Consider the following 18,464-nt stretch of genomic DNA (forward strand, 5'->3'; position numbering starts at 1 on the left):
GAAAGCGTACAGCAACATTAACACCAGACCACAAGAGACAGAGCAATGTATTTTAATCTACCTGACAATTGACTATATAATGTATACAAGACAACAGGCTATCTGCTTTGTTTGTAATATATTCTATCGTACGCAAGTGTCCAGGTTATGAGCTCTACACAAACCACTATTTAAAATTTGGTCTCTGTTGTAAACGAACTACCAGGCAATATGCTCTGCATTATATACTAGCCACCATGAAATTGGTCCTGTGTTGCATACAAGCCACCAATCAATGAGCTCTGCACTGTATATTAGCCAGCAGGCAAAGGTCTCTTTCCTGGTACTGGATATTGTGTGGAATCACTACTAGCCTAGCATGCAGGATCAGGATCAGTACTGACATTATTGTGTGCAAAACAGTAAACAGCAAAATGGTATTGCGAGGGGAATGGGGGCACATTTTTTTATACTTCTCTTGGGCAGCAAAACAGCTTGTCCTACTACTGGCCCAATCTGTCTGCAAATGGCTGTCATAAGAGATCAAGGTAAGTGATCAGAAATAATTGCACAATAGAAACCAAATATATGACCGATATGAATAATGACTCATTTTCTATAAAGTACTGAGAAATATGCTGCAGCTGTAGAAAGGCTAATAAGTACATGCATTCAGCAAGTTTTACTTGGGGTGATCTTATCAGTTTGTAGGATTTAGAGGGCAAGAAAATAAGAAAAAATAATGACTAAAAAGTATCATTGACAAAAAAATAGATCACATTTTCTGCATTCGATAGCAAAAAAAAAAAGTAGAGGCCATTTAACTCACAACACTTCACACTACAATCCTGCTCATGGAAGGGTCACACAAATGATTATATTGGGTACAGGTGTTTACCCGTACTTACAATCCCCAACTTCCCTTCTGTTGAAGCAGCAGCATCTACATCCCGTTATAGCATAAATATGTCAGTAAAAACGCGTTATATCCAATTAAATTGCTATATCCAATTAAAGTGATAGCTGTTTTTATAGTTTACATTAAACTGATACAATTGTTTATGTTACACAGTTAGGGAGGTTAAAATACAGTCCACCAAGTTCAAATGTTTTAAAGTTCGAAATATGCTGATCCAGAGGGAGGCAAAAAGAAAACTCCCATTGAGGCAGCTTCTAAATTAACCCCAGGAGGTCAAAAAACTCTTTACTTATCTGAATCAGTCACCCAACTTAACATTTTTTTTGTCAGGAAGGCATCCAAGTCAATTTTAAATCTACTTAAAATGGCCACAAACATGCCAAATGGGCAGTTTTCAAACAGACTGGTCTGAAACGATCTTTTTGAATAATCAAAATTAATTTGATTCAGAATATTGGAAAATAATGGAAAATTATATCAACTGATAATTGCATGAGCCTGTGTGTGCTGACGTTGCCACCCACTACCTAACAAACACATATGTACATTTTACCCTACCAAATTACTGCCAAACTGGCAATAGATCTGGTTGCTGGCAGTGGGTTTAAATGACAGGCATGCGAGATTTAGAAATTTCATTGTCCTGGCATCACAAACAGAATCCTTAGTAGGTAAATCTATTATTTTATTACAGTTACAGTGAAGGACTCTGTTCCATGGTGATGCTGGTGGAGTCACTTTTCCTCCAGTAACAATGAATGCTCTCTTTTTACTTGGGACAGGGCTAGGTATGAAAACTTTATTAGAGAAATGTTTGTACCAAACTTGAATATATACACTCCGTAGCCCCTTTATTAGGTACACCTGCTCGTTAATGCAAATATTTTAATCAGCCAATAATGTGGCAGCAACTCAATGCATAATGTGGTCAAGAGGTTCAGTTGCTGTTCAAACCCGAATGGGAAAGGAACGTGATCTTAGTGACTTTCACCGTGGAATGATTCTCGGTGCCAGATGGAGGGCCGGGGGTCAACAGAAAGTGAAAAAATCTGAATGCATAGCAGGTCGAACCTTGAAGTGGATGGGCTACAGCAGCAGAAGACTACACCGGGTTCCAGTCCTTTCAGCTAAAATCAGGAAACTGAGGCAACAGTGGGCACAAGCTCACTAAAACACGACAGTTGAACATTGAAAAACATTGCCTGGTCGGATGAATCTTGATTTCTGCTGTGATGTGGGGAACATTTTCTTGGCACACATTAGGCCCCTTAGTACCAACTATGCATTGTTTAACTGCCACCGTCTATCTGAGTATTGTTGCGGACCATGTGCATACCTTTATGGAACCAGTCTATCCATTTTCTAATGGATACACATCATCTCAAGCTGGTTCCATTAATATGACAATGAGTTATTTGTACTCCAATGGCATCATCATCATTTATTTATATAGCGCCAGCAAATTCGGTAGCGCTTTACAATTGGGGACAAACACCGTAATATACAATACTGTGTAATACTGACATAAGTAAGAACATCACCAGATCTCAATCCAATAGAGGAACCTTTGAGATGTAATGGAATGGGAGATTCACAGCAGTACAGCTGGCAAACCTGCAGCCACTGTGTGATGCCATCATGCCAACATTGACCAGACTCTCTAAGGAAGGTTTCCCGCACCTTGCTTAATCTATACCAAAATAAATTCAGGCTGTTCATGGGCAAACGGGGGACCTACCCAGTACTCGAAATGCGTTCTGTCCATATAAATGATGGCACCTTTATTCCAGCAGAAGCAAACTGGTATTTGTGTAGCCTTTCTTCATAATTTAACACGTCAATACCCTTATAATTATTTTATATACAGCCAAAAGCTACACGTGGGAATTTTCCATTAGTAGAAATAAAACATATCTGTACAAAAATAAGCTTGGTGTTTCATGGCATGAAATAGACAGACATATTATTCTAGCCAATCTCTTCCAATCAATTATAATTCTACAATAAAACTACTGGTAAGCCAGTCCAGGTAGACAGCCACAAGAAACAACAAGAAAGGACAAGATACCAATCCGCAAATCATGGATTGTCTCGTTTCTAGTACGATTGCATAGAGGATCAAAATGTGAAAATGGGAATTATTTTTCTCCCCATATGTTGATCTAAAATTGTTAATGAAAGAAATGAACACTATGAAAATGGTGTTTAAAAGTACTATAGCATTGTTTGCAAACCTTCCAACTATTATATTACATAATAAACAAGCAGTGTTTATATATGTATACATGCGCGGAACTCCCTTGGCTAAGAAGCAACCCCACACATGAATGGTCTCAGGATGTTTTACTGTAGGCATGACACAGGACTGATGGTAGCGCTCACCAAACAATCTGAAAGGGGATTCAGAGAAAATTACTCTACCCCAGTCCTCAGCAGTCCAATCCCTGTACCTTTTGCAGATTATCAGTCTGTCCCTGATGCTTTTCCTGAGGAGAAGTGGCTTCTTTGCTGGCCTTCTTAACACCAGGCCATCCTCCAAAAGTCTTCGCATCACTGTATGTGCAGATGCACTCACACCTGCCTGCTGCCATTCCTGAGCAAGCTCTGCACTGTAGTGCCCTGATCACGCAGCTGAATCAACTTTAGGAGATGGTCCTGGTGCTTGCTGGACGTTGTTGGGCGCCCTGAAACCTTCTTCACAACTATTGAACCTCTTTCCTTGAGGTTTTTGATGATCTGATAAATGGATGATTTAGGTGCAATCTTACTAGCAGCAATATCCTTGCCTGCGAAACCCTTTTTGTGCAAAGCAATGATTACTGCACGTGTTTCCTTGCAGATAACCATGGTTAGCAGACAATGAACAATGATATCAAGCACCACCCTCCTTTTAAAGCTTCCAGTCTATTATTCTAACTCAATCAGCATGACAGAGTGATCCCCAGCCTTGTCCTCGCCAAAACACTCTAACCTGTATTAACGAGAGAATCACTGAGCCAATGTCAGCTGGTCCTTTTGTGGCAGGGCTGAAATGCAGTGGAAATGTTGTTTTTGGGATAAAGTTCATTGTCATGTCAAATAGGGACTTTGAAATTAATTGCAATTCATCTGATCACTCTTCATGACATTCTGGAGTATATGCAAATTGACATAATAAAAACTGAGGCAGCAGACATTGTGAAAAATAATATTTGTGTCTCAAACCTTTTGGCCATGACTATACACTGTCTTTTGTGCTTCTTCTTTAATGTTTTTTTCTAGATACACACTTGGAAAATGTTGTAAAAAAGGAGCAGCTGAACTGTTTGGTGTATTGGGTTTTGTATTAATTTTCATCACAAATATGTCTGCTAATCACTTTAGCACAACTGTGTTAATTATTTACTATGTTCTAATTGCTTAATTTAAAATCTGATAGGTTGTCATTATTACCTCTCCTGACCACTTTAAATAGCAATAGCAACAATTGCCATTCTGGAAAATGCCCCACTTGTATCAGCGTTTGATGCCAAAGGGGGATATTTCAGCAGCAGAGAGTATGCTTGTTAGGATTAACTTTTATTTCTATATATTTTGTAGTAGGGAATGAGCAGTAGCCAATAGGACTTTGTGTTCTGTTGAAATTGTGAAAATACCTGAAAGCTCATTTAAAACATTTATCACATTGATTATTTTTGGGCTTAATATTACTAAATTTTTGGCTAGATACTATGCTCTCTTTGTTTTTGTGTGTCTGTGTGCGCGTGGCTATGTGTGTATGTGAGGGAGGGCCCAAAGCAAATTTTTGCACCTGGGCCCACAACTCCCTAGTTCCACCTCCGTACATATAACACACAAATGTTAATGTATTTATACAATACTGTAACTAATATCAGTGAAAACAGTGTTGATTAGGGAAACTTGTGTATAATAACAATATATTCCGATCGCCTGGCTGTATAGTAAATTATTGTGGACATCAGAAGTCACTCGGCCTACAGCTTCATGTCATATGGTCATAGAGCTCCATGGAGACCAATAACATCCATATAAATTTACAGTAGGAAGTGCATTATCCCATATAAAATATGGGGGGAATTCACACGAAAGATGCTGAACTAGAAAAAAAAAAAAATACAAATTTTTCTAAAAACCACTCTTCCCCATTTCATTTTCTAAGACATTTTGCTCAACATGACTCCTCACACCGAATTGATGGCTTTTTATCTACATTTTTTTGCTCCAGTAGAGCTACACTCCCACAATCCACACCTATATTCTTGTTGTTGCAGAGGGCAGAATACTGAATATTCCAATCTACAAGACCTTTAATAACCTCTGTATTGTTGCATATGCAAAAAGTGCTTTTTTGAAGAAAAAACAAATCTATTTTATTCATTGAAATTACATAAATTCCATTTCCTAAAGCTTAGTATCTCTTCCTTACAACTCCTTTCCACAACTACTGGTAGATGTTAAGGTCTGCACATTACCAGACTATATATCTATAGCTCTCTTATGTTGCCTACCAGTCTACCTGTATGAGGTCACACACGATTTCAGCCCGCAGTCTCTCTCTACCTATCACACTAGGTTCTAGACCTACGGAATCGCCCCCAAACACAGCGCTCTCACACCCCCAGACACTTCAAGGTTCAGCCACCACCTATTGGGTACGGGCAATAGGACCCCAATATACTGTCCCACGCTGGCACACAGGCTTCTAGTTCCATAAACTAGCAAGACTCACACCAGCACACACAGGGTTAACTCTTCACTCCTCCAGACTGTTACACAAATGTAAATGCAAGTACACATAGTTCGTTAATCAAATGTATCAACAAATCACACACTGGCATTCCAAGGGTTACCCTGGTCGAGCAATCTCTCTTCTAAAAAGGCTATGGATTCTTTAGAGTATCAAGGATGCAACTTATTAAATTATAGATTTAATTAGAGATGGTCACTGACCCCCGTGTTTTGGTTTTGGATTCGGTTTTGGATCTGGATTACCGTCGTGTTTTGGTTTTGGTTTTGGTTTTGCAAAACCGCCATTGCGTGTTTTGGTTTTGGTTTTGGTTTTGTTTGGTTTTGTTTTGCAATTTGTTATAAAAATTACATTTATTGGTGCTAAAATAACATAATTTAGGTATTATTTTGTAGCTACATTATTATTAACCTCAGTAACACTAATTTCCAGTCATTTTTTATTCAATTTTGAACACCTCCTATGTCACAATATGATTTTCATACACTTGAAAAGAAAAATTGCTGCAGTTCTTGCCAGTGATAACAAAAAGGCCATTGTCATGCCTGGGCATAAGACCAAAAATCCACCTCTTAAGTGTGGAATTATTTTTACACGAATCCTGGCAAGAGTTGTCTATCCATTTGTAACATTTTGAAAGCCACACTCAGTAGAGGTAGGGACCTTAACCATCTGGGATCCTCATCCATGTTTCGTCATTTTTCAGCGAGTTATTGGCAAACTGTTGGGAAAATCAGAAACTTTGGTTAAAAAAAAATTAACAACAAGCATTCCAGCATAATCTACCTCCCTTCTCTCATCTACATCCCAGCACCTGCAATCTTCCCCCCCAACAATTGGCAAGTAAACAATCCTCTGCAAGAGGAAGCAAGAATGAAACCTGTCACCCAGTCGCAAAGCGGATCACAGACGCCCTGGGTACTATGCTAGCGTTAGATCTGTGTCCAATGTCCACTATTAATACAGTTGGTTTAAGACATTTAATTGAGGTGTTATGTCCCTGTTAGCAAATGTCATCACTATACCATTTTACTAGAAAAGCTTATTCTCTCCTGTACCGGAAAGTTCCTAAAAATGTCATTATTGGGTGACAAAATGGTATTCTACCCACTGTACACTTAACCACAGATATGTGTACAAGCGGAACTGGGCAAACAAAAGATTATATGACTGTGAAAGCCCACTGGGTTGGTCTTTCGCCTTCCCCAGCATGGACAGCAGCAGCATGTACCCAGGTGCATCACATTTTTGAGAAGTAGGCTACTCTGTGTATCAGCAGCTTCACTAAGAGGCATACAGCTGACAAACTGTTCCAAAAACTAAGGGATGTCATTGAAAGATGGCTAATCCTGCTTGGAGTCTCCTGAGGATATGTCATTTCTGATTACGACCCCAATATTGGTCCAGCATTACAGCGGGGCTGAATTCCATCACATTTCCTGTTTTGCACACACTATCAACTTGGTGTTACAGAACTTTTGAAAAATGACATGCAGGAGATGCTGTTTGTGTCCATAAACATTTAGGGTCAATTTGTGGTTTCTGCAACAGCATGTAGGAGAATACAGCAGCTGCAAGAAGACTAGCATTTGAGGGGAATATACTTTAGTCCAGCGAAGTAGTTACCTGTGAAGAAAGTGCAGACACAGTTAGCTTGAGTCAAGTGATTGCCTTAATAATAGATTTTGAAAAGGTGCTACATAAAATTATAGTGTGCAATAAAACAAAGTAAATGTGCTAACTATATTTTAATTGTAGATGAAATACTTAATTTTCTTTGCAAGGATCCCAGACTTATCAACATCTTGTTGGGACGTCTTCTCCTTCAGTTTCTCTGGCAACTGCTTGTAATAAAAGAAATTGCTTTCCCAAGACACCCAGTGGTGATGCAGATGAGTCCGCTAAACATTTTGATATTTGCTGTGCTGTAAAAGAATTGCCCAAAAACCGTGACAGCTCTGCCCTAAAATCAACTAGTCATTCCCTTTGGAAGGCCATTATCAGCAATTACATCATACTACACAGACTTCTATGATATTGGGATATTGGGATGAATTAGTATTGTTGGAGGAAGATTATCACTAAACCCTGCCACCTCTCCAGTTTCGCAATGAGCTATGGTACAATAAAATGTAACTGCAGATTTAGACCAAGACTGTCAGCCCTATTATTTCTATTTCAGCAATTACAATTAGCAATGGAGCAATGGAGCTCTTCTCTTTGGGTGTTACCTATATAACGCAGCACAATTTGCCTGCAAATTCTACAGACAAGCCTGCTTGTCTTCCTCTCCATCAATGACTCTTAGCAATTGAGCACTCGTCTTTGGGTGTATATTACACCCAAACATTATTAGTGAAAATTATGAAAAATACAGTTTAATCCCTGATAGGCCCTCCACCATCCTTTGCATGTTAATAGTAGGATTGGTTGGAATTATGGTCAAGGTCACACATTTTTTTGACAAATCCTTCAAACCAGCCCAGATGTCAAACTGTTGTGGTCTGCCCCCTGCGTCATCCCTGCTTGTGTTTGGAAAGTGCATATTGGTGCCAGAACCTCACATGCCAGAACTGCTCCCACTGGTGCCACACTGCTGCAGGACTTACACAATCAACCGCATCCTCATCGTCGGATACCCAAATCTCCCCCACATCCTCTTCTAAAGACAAAGTGTCATCCTCACTTGGTGTATCACCGGCTACACTCGGGCTGTTCAGGCACACATCAGCAGAACTGCTGAAAGGGCCCTTCTTTATGGGTAGACTAACAGAATGGTCACGATTAGACATCCCACTGTTGGATGGACTCTCCACAGGGATTGTTGTCATTTGTGAATCAGAGCAAATATTCTCCTGTAATGCCTCACTGTTATCTTGCAGCTCGGCTTTGACGCGTAACAGTAGTTGTGCACCAATTGTAGGCTGGGTAACTTTTTGGGATCTGCCACTAATAGCCAAAGGTGAAGGCCTCATTCTCTCTTTGCCACTGCGTGTGTAGAATGGCATGCTTGCAATTTTTTTTTTATCGTCACTTAACTTTTGCTCAGTTACACTTCTTTTTCGCTTCAATACAGTAAAATTTTTTTGGGTTTTTGTTTTTTGCACTAATTTGAAAACACTCTGTTGTTTGACATCGCCTTGGCCAGATGACGTACTGGGAACACTAACATCAGGACTGGTGACAGAACCTGGTTGCTCATTTAGATCATATGTGGACTGCTTTGAATCCATTCTGAGCGCAAACCACTGGGGAGTGCTAAAAATTATTTAGTAGATTCTGCTGACAGTTATGACTTTTGACAGCCAGAAATATTAATGCACAATTAGGGAGGACACCCCAAAAACACTGAGGAGTGCTAAAAATTATTGAGTAGATACTGCTGACAGATATGACTTTTGACAGCCAGAAATATTAATGCACAATTAGGGAGGACACCCCAAAAACACTGAGGTGTGCTACAAATTATTTAGTAGATACTGCTGACAGATATGACTTTTGACAGCCAGAAATATTAATGCACAATTAGGGAGGACACCCCAAAAACACTGAGGAGTGCTAAAAATTATTGAGTAGATACTGCTGACAGATATGACTTTTGACAGCCAGAAATATTAATGCACAATTAGGGAGGACACCCCAAAAACACTGAGGAGTGCTAAAAATTATTGAGTAGATACTGCTGACAGATATGACTTTTGACAGCCAGAAATATTAATGCACAATTAGGGAGGACACCCCAAAAACACTGAGGTGTGCTACAAATTATTTAGTAGATACTGCTGACAGATATGACTTTTGACAGCCAGAAATATTAATGCACAATTAGGGAGGACACCCCAAAAACACTGAGGAGTGCTAAAAATTATTGAGTAGATACTGCTGACAGATATGACTTTTGACAGCCAGAAATATTAATGCACAATTAGGGAGGACACCCCAAAAACACTGAGGAGTGCTAAAAATTATTGAGTAGATACTGCTGACAGATATGACTTTTGACAGCCAGAAATATTAATGCACAATTAGGGAGGACACCCCAAAAACACTGAGGAGTGCTAAAAATTATTGAGTAGATACTGCTGACAGATATGACTTTTGACAGCCAGAAATATTAATGCACAATTAGGGAGGACACCCCAAAAACACTGAGGAGTGCTAAAAATTATTGAGTAGATACTGCTGACAGATATGACTTTTGACAGCCAGAAATATTAATGCACAATTAGGGAGGACACCCCAAAAACACTGAGGAGTGCTAAAAATTATTGAGTAGATACTGCTGACAGATATGACTTTTGACAGCCAGAAATATTAATGCACAATTAGGGAGGACACCCCAAAAACACTGAGGAGTGCTAAAAATTATTGAGTAGATACTGCTGACAGATATGACTTTTGACAGCCAGAAATATTAATGCACAATTAGGGAGGACACCCCAAAAACACTGAGGAGTGCTAAAAATTATTGAGTAGATACTGCTGACAGATATGACTTTTGACAGCCAGAAATATTAATGCACAATTAGGGAGGACACCCCAAAAACACTGAGGAGTGCTAAAAATTATTGAGTAGATACTGCTGACAGATATGACTTTTGACAGCCAGAAATATTAATGCACAATTAGGGAGGACACCCCAAAAACACTGAGGAGTGCTAAAAATTATTGAGTAGATACTGCTGACAGATATGACTTTTGACAGCCAGAAATATTAATGCACAATTAGGGAGGACACCCCAAAAACACTGAGGTGTGCTACAAATTATTTAGTAGATACTGCTGACAGATATGACTTTTGACAGCCAGAAATATTAATGCACAATTAGGGAGGACACCCCAAAAACACTGAGGAGTGCTAAAAATTATTGAGTAGATACTGCTGACAGATATGACTTTTGACAGCCAGAAATATTAATGCACAATTAGGGAGGACACCCCAAAAACACTGAGGTGTGCTACAAATTATTTAGTAGATACTGCTGACAGATATGACTTTTGACAGCCAGAAATATTAATGCACAATTATGGGGGACACCCCAAAAGCGCTGGGGAGTGCCAAATATGAAGAAAAAATAATAAACCTCTATCCTCCTCTCTGCACTAGCGATTTTGGTTAGAGCAATTGCAAGAACAATATGGTATTCTCTGTCCCTGCTCTAATTAGCCTATGACTACACCCTGCTCTCTCCCTCTGTCAAATGGCGATGGATTGCTGTGGAGGCGTGTATTTATAAAGTTGAAGTATCGCGAGAACCGAGTCCCGAGATCCGACGACGTCACAATGACGTTCGGCCTCGATTTGGATTCGGAATGGGCGGGAGAGTACCGAGCTGCTCAGCTCGGTACTCGGATACCCAAAGTTCGGGTGGGTTCGGTTCTCGGAGAACCGGACCCGCCCATCTCTAGATTTAATATACAAAAGGTACAGGGCATACAGATAACAAAAATAATGAATACCAATTAATAAATTTGACATAACAAGCAAAAAATTTAAAATAAAAAAGGATTACATTCAGATTTGCACTTACATGAATTGCATCTGGGCAAGGGGAATTTGGCTAAGAAGATGGACATCTTATCATTGTATCTTGATTTCCCCAGAAGTCTGACACTTTGTCCCTCCAGACACAGGTTTTTAAGCAAACTCAAATGGGACGGCATTCACAGGGGCAACGTGAATGCTAATGTGGGGGGCGGAAATGTCCCCTGGGTGTTACCTCAGGTTTGGTCAAACTATTCCTAAGTTTTGACCTGTTGGTAATTCTTCACAGATATATCTCAGAGAAATAACACCCCCTTCAATAAACCGGTCATAATCTCCTGCACGTTTAAATACCAAACATAATGGAATTACAACAATATCCAATCTCATCCTGAAATACATGTGCTGGCTGTTCCCTGTTTAGTTGGTATCTATGTTTCAAGACCCTTATGTGGTTTTTGCCCCTCAGTACAGAGTGGCATCCAGATTTCCCAAAATATGAAAAATGAATTAATTTCCTTTCAAGTTCACATTTCTATATACCTGTATAGGCTTTCACATGCTGTCTACCAGGATCTCCTCTAGGCATATGGTTCTCCAATTTACACCCAGGAGTTAGTTTGTGTTTACACTACCTACTGAAAGGAAGTCAATTAGCTAGGGAAATACATGATCAAATACAATGGATGTCTGTGATCTGCATATCTAAAGCCGTCTCTTCACACAGGGTTTATCTAACTCAATTATCCCCTCATTGGCTCATTTGGTCACACCTTTATCTGAATTGAAGATTAGGTTAATTTAGGTATTCATGCAAAGAGTTATTTTGGGTCCTGACATCCAATATTCTATTTCAGCATATCAGATTTATGCTCTCATCCTGACAATCCTCCTTTTACGGCTTTCTATTATTTCATTACTAAAACGAAATACATCAGGCTATACTTTATTATTTCTTGGAGGGTGTTCAGCAAATAATAAAGTATGGCAGTAAATAACTGCTGTTCTACTAATCTGCACATACAATCAGTATGGACAAGTAAAACTTGGTTGTAAAACTACCACTCTTGTAAATGACTAGAAGTAAGTGAACTAGTGACTTTCCACCCTCTGACTGGTTAACCCCATGCTGACTTGTTTCACAGAAACAGATGTCCACCATCAAGGGCTGAAATCAATTAGATTTGGAACTCACTTTTAGGCTAAAATACACATTTTTATCTCGGTGGTTTTCAATCGACTAAATACACAATATACACAAGTGGATGAAGTACATTTGTAAACATACGTGATGCTAACATACGTAAAAAATAACTGTATAATGTATGTCATATTCAGTATTCATTAGGAAAATGTGTGCATTATAACTAATAATGCACTCCCTACTGTAAATTATTATGGAACTTAGAAGTTCCCTCTGAGATCTGTAACCTGAGTAATAAAATGACTCGGTTTGTGGCCTTGTTTCTTTATATGGTCACAGAACTCCTTAGTGGCAATACGGTGAGCAATTCCAACACACTGAAAATACTGAATTAATGAAATCCTTGCTTTTAAAGCAGACAGAACATTATTCAATATATTGCATACCAATGACAGGATATATTTTATAGCTTAAACAGGCATTGTGCTATCTTTTGTTTGACTGTTAAAGTTGTTACATAAAACTGTTATACTGTATATATACCATTGTTTTACTGCTCTATAGTCTTGTATTACAGGCAGAGGATACTCTGCAATATCAGGAAACCTGGTAACACATGAAGTAAAAATAGAACCAACCACCAGTTAACTCCTTTAGCCATCTCATACCTTTTACAAACAACTCTGGAATCCCTGTATCTCTGCTCCTCAACTGGGCAAATGGAAGGGTTTGGACTTTGAACACTGGTCCACAATTAGGTTGCAGCTCTTTAAAAGTGTTAAAGAAAATGTCTATAATAGAGATGAGCGCACTCGGATTTATGAAATCCGAGCCCACCCGAACGTTGCCGATCCGAGTTGGATCCGAGACAGATCCGGGTATTGGTGCCAAATTCAAATCTGAAACTGAGGCTCTGACTCATAATCCCGTTGTCGGATCTCGCGATACTCGGATCCTATAAATTCCCCGCTAGTCGCCGCCATCTTCACTCGGGCATTGATCAAGGTAGAGGGAGGGTGTGTTAGGTGGTTCTCTGTCCTGCTATATCTCGTGCTGTTCAGTTCAGTGCTGTGCTGTGCTGTGCTCAGTCCAGTGGTGCTGTGTCCTGTGCTCTGTCCTTCTGAGGTCAGTGGTGCTGCTGGGTCCTGTGCTGTGTCCTGTTCAGTCCAGTGGTGCTATAACCAAATTTGCAAAACCAATCCAGCAGTATAAGTCCATTGGTACTGCAATATTACCAAGTTCACACATTCTGCAGTATCTTGTGCTACATATAATGGAGACCAAAAATTTGGAGGATAAAGTAGGGAAAGATCAAGACCCACTTCCTCCTAATGCAGAAGCTGCTGCCACTAGTCATGACATAGACGATGAAATGCCATCAACGTCGTCTTCCAAGCCCGATGCCCAATCTCGTAGTACCGGGCATGTAAAATCCAAAAAGCCCAAGTTCTCAAAAAGTAGCAAAAAGAGAAACTTAAAATCATCTGAGGAGAAACGTAAAGTTGCCAATATGTCATTTACGACACGGAGTGGCAAGAAACGGCTTAGGCCCTGGCCTGTGTTCATGACTAGTGGTTCAGCTTCACCCACGGATCTTATCCCTCCTCCTCCTCCCCCCCCTACAAAAAATTGAAGAGAGTTATGCTGTCAGCAACAAAACAGCAAACAACTCTGCCTTCTAAAGAGAAATTATCACAAATCCTCAAGGCGAGTCCAAGGGTGTTGGTGGTTCTCAAGCCTGACCTTCCCATCACTGTACGGGAAGAGGTGGCTCGGGAGGAGCCTAATGATGATGTAGCTGGCGCTGTGGAGGAACTTGATGATGAGGATGGTGATGTGGTTATTGTAAATGAGGCACCAGGGGGGGAAACAGCTGATGTCCATGGGATGAAAAAGCCCATCGTCGAGCCTGGTCAGAAGACCAAAAAATGCACCACTTCGGTCGGGAGTTATTTTTATCCAAATCCAGAGGCCATATGTAGCTTATGTAAAGCTCAAATAAGCAGGGGTAAGGATCTTGCCCACCTAGGAACATCCTCCCTTATACGTCACCTGAATAACCTTCATAGTTCAGTGGTTTGGTTAGTTCAGGAACTGGGGCTAGGACCCTCATCGGTACAGGGACACCTAAATCCCGTGGTCCAGTTGGATACACACCAGCAACACCCTCCTCGTCAACTTCCTCCACAATCTCCATAAGATTCAGTCCTGCAGCCCAAGTCAGCAGCCAGACTGAGTCCTCCTCAATACGGGATTCATCCAAGGAATCCTGCAGCGGTACGCCTACTACTGCCACTGCTGCTGTTAGTCGGTCATCTTCCCAGAGGGGAAGTCGTAAGACCGCTAAGTCTTTCACAAAACAATTGACCGTCCAACAGTCATTTGCCATGACCACAAAATACGATAGTAGTCACCCTATTGCAAAGCGTATAACTGCGGCTGTAACTGCAATGTTGGTGTTAGACGTGCGCCCGGTGTCCGCCATCAGTGGAGTGGGATTTAGAGGGTTGATGGAGGTATTGTGTCCCCGGTACCAAATCCCGTTGAGATTCCACTTCACTAGGCAGGCGATACCAAAAATGTACAGAGAAGTACGATCAAGTGTCCTCAGTGCTCTAAAAAATGCGGTTGTACCCACTGTCCACTTAACCACGGACATGTGGACAAGTGGTTCTGGGCAAACGAAGGACTATATGACTGTGACAGCCCACTGGGTAGATGCATCCCCTTCCGCAGCAACAGCAACAGCTGCATCAGTAGCAGCATCTACAAAATGGCTGCTCGTGCAAAGGCAGGCAACATTGTGTATTACAGGCTTTAATAAGAGGCACAACGCTGACAACATATTAGAGAAACTGAGGGAAATTATCTCCCAGTGGCTTACCCCACTTAGACTCTCATGGGGATTTGTGGTGTCAGACAATGCCAGTAACATTGTGCGGGCATTAAATATGGGCAATTTCCAGCACGTCCCATGTTTTGCCCACACCATTAATTTGGTGGTGCAGCATTACCTCAAGAGTGACAGGGGTGTGCAGGAGATGCTTGCGGTGGCGCGCAAAATTGCTGGACACTTTCGGCATTCAGCCAGTGCCTACCGCAGACTAGAGGCACATCAAAAAACCATGACCTGCCCTGCCATCACCTCAAACAAGAGGTTGTGACGTGCTGGAACTCCACCCTCTATATGCTGCAGAGGATGGAGGAGCAGCAAAAGGCCATTCAGGCCTACACAGCCACCTACGACATAGGCAAAGGAGTGGGGATGCGCCTCAGTCAAGCGCAGTGGAGACTGATTTCCGTGTTGTGCAAGGTTCTGCAGCCATTTGAACTTGCCACACGAGAAGTCAGTTCCGACACTGCCAGCTTGAGTCAGGTCATTCCCCTGATCAGGCTGTTGCAGAAGCAGCTGGAGAAAGTGAGGGAGGAGCTGGTAAGCCATTGCGATTACACCAAGCATGTAGCCCTTCGTACGCTTTGCCAGGATCCGAGGGTGGTCACTCTTTTAAAGTCAGAGGAATACATTCTGGCCACCGTGCTCGATCCTCGGTTTAAAGCGTATGTTGTGTCTCTGTTTCCGGCGGACACAAGTCTACAGCGGTGCAAAGACCTGCTGGTCAGGAGATTGTCCTCTGAAGAGGACCGTGACATGCCAACAGCTCCACCCTCATTTTCTTCCACATCTATGGCTGTGAGGAAAAAGCTCAGTTTTCCCAAAAGAGGCACTGGCGGGGATGCTGATAACATCTGGTCCGGACTGAAGGACCTGCCAACCATTGCAGACATGTCTACTCTCGCTGCATTGGATGCTGTCACAATAGAAAAAATTGTGGATGATTACTTTGCTGACACCATCCAAGTAGACATGTCAGACAGTCCATATTGTTACTGGCAGGAAAAAAAGGCAGTTTGGAAGCCCCTGTACAAATTGGCTCTATTTTACCTGAGTTGTCCACCCTCCAGTGTGTACTCCGAAAGAGTTTTTAGTGCAGCGGGGAACCTGGTCAGTGAGCGGCGAAGGAGGTTGCTTCCTCATAACGTTGAAAAAATGATGTTTATAAAAATGAATAATCAATTCCTCAATGAAGTACAGCACTGCCCTCCAGATAGTACAGAGGGACCTGTGGTTGTGGAGTCCAGCGGGGACGAATTGATAATGTGTGATGAGGAGGAAGTACACACTGTAGGGGGAGAGGAATCAGAGGTTGAGGATGAGGACGACATCTTGCCTCAGTAGAGCCTGTTTAGTCTGTACAGGGAGAGATGAATAGCTTCATTTCAGCCAAAGTTGTTTGGTAGGCCCTGTCGCTGAAATGATTGGTTTGTTAAAGTGTGCATGTCCTATTTCAACAACATAAGGGTGGGTGTGAGGGCCCAAGGACAATTCCATCTTGGAACTTTTTTTTTTGCATTATATGACCAATCAACAGTCGTTTGCCATGTTCAAAAAGTAAAACCAAATTTAAACAAATTCAAGAAATTAAACCAAAAGTAAAACGCCCTGTCATAATTTAAAACAAGAGGTATTGACGTGCTCTAAAACTACTGTATTGTTGTTTATATTTTATAAACACTACACTTGAAAGCTTGAGTCTTTCAATGAAAAAGTAACTGTCAATTGCACGAATATTTGCAACAGGGACAATTTTAGGGTTAAGAAAGTCAACTAATAACACTTCGACGCTGTCTGTCTTTATAAACACTACACTTGGAAGTTGGAGGAGGTATTGTGGCCCCGGCACCAAATTTACTACCGGGGCCACTCCACTGTGCAGTCCATATTTAGGTGTATCAGATATTAAACAACGGTGACAGTTGATGCCCAATTTTTTAATTATATTGTTGGCGCTGTAAAAAATTGTGTTCCGGGCACACCACACTACGCAGTCCATACCCTTTTTTGGTGGAATTCTGACCCGTGGAGGGTTTTTTAATTATATTGTGGCCTCGGTACCAAATTGTGTACCGGGGCCACCACACTACGCAGTCAAGATAGATAGATGCGTATCATAGATAAAGTACATTCAGTGTTGTGGGGCAAATTGAAAAATATTCAAAATGCACTGACATTATCAAAAACAAGAGGTTTTCACACGCTGAAACTCCAACATGTATATGATGGAGAGGATGGAGGAGCAGCCGTATGTGCAGTGTAATGCAGACCTGTTGAAGGTTTTTTATATATTTTATTGTGGTGCCCAGTGCCCACTACTCTACGCAGTCCAGATACTACTTTTGGGTGTAATTCAGACCTATTGAAGGTTTTCTATATATTATATTGTGGTGGCCAGTGGCCAGTCCTCTACGCAGTCCAGATACTATTTTTGGGTGTAATGCAGACCTGTTGAAGGTTTTCTATATATTATATTGTGGTGGCCAGTGGCCAGTCCTCTACGCAGTCCAGATACTATTTTTGGGTGTAATTCAGACCAGTTGATGGGTTTTTAATTGTATTGTGGGGAACACTCCTCTACGCAGTCCAGAAAGATACCTCGTTGCAACGTTTTGTACTAAAAAAAAAAATTATTGTGAGGTATTAGGTGTTCAGAATAGCCTTTAAATTAGTGAAAATTATTGTTATTGAATGTTATTGAGGTTAATAATAGCGTAGGAGTGAAAATAAGCCCAAAAACTTGATTTTTACACTTTTTAGTTTTTTTTCAAAAAAAATCTGAATCCAAAACCTTAAATCCGAACCAAAACGTTTCGGCAGGTGTTGTGCAAAACAAATCCGAACCCAAAACATCGAGAAAATCCGGATCCAAAACACAAAACACGAGACCTCAAAAGTCGCCGGTGCACATCCCTAGTCTATAAACTGTACAAACGCTGGTATATAGTCCCCTTCAGGCTACACATTAACTACACTCAATCCACACATTTATGCTGAAGGAATTGCTCTCAGACAAGCATGCTGCTTTACATTTTGTGGCACTTCCCTAAATCACCGTATTCTGGTCTTCAGTGCAGGAAGTGATCACCGAAAATCACAAAAAAATGACTAAAATCTTCATACCAAAGAAGTTCTCCTATGCTCTTCTGCCCCACTCATACTTGGGGCTCATTCTATTCTTTCCAAGGGCCTTGGCTGATAGGCCAAGACACATAACGATAAGCATGTGACTTGTGCTCCTTTAAGATAATATCCACATCACTAACCTCACCCATCCCAAACCTGAACCTCTCTCAG

At 41.0% G+C, this 18,464-nt stretch overlaps 1 protein-coding gene across 4 annotated transcripts in view; it reads right to left on the reverse strand.

Moving 5' to 3' along the window:
• The window catches only part of LNX1 (ligand of numb-protein X 1), a 187,994-nt gene that overhangs the window by 61,910 nt on the left and 107,620 nt on the right, over window positions 1–18,464 (reverse strand). The window lies entirely within an intron of this gene.

Source organism: Mixophyes fleayi, chromosome 1 (assembly GCF_038048845.1).
Source record: "Mixophyes fleayi isolate aMixFle1 chromosome 1, aMixFle1.hap1, whole genome shotgun sequence".
Lineage (NCBI taxonomy): Eukaryota > Metazoa > Chordata > Amphibia > Anura > Limnodynastidae > Mixophyes > Mixophyes fleayi.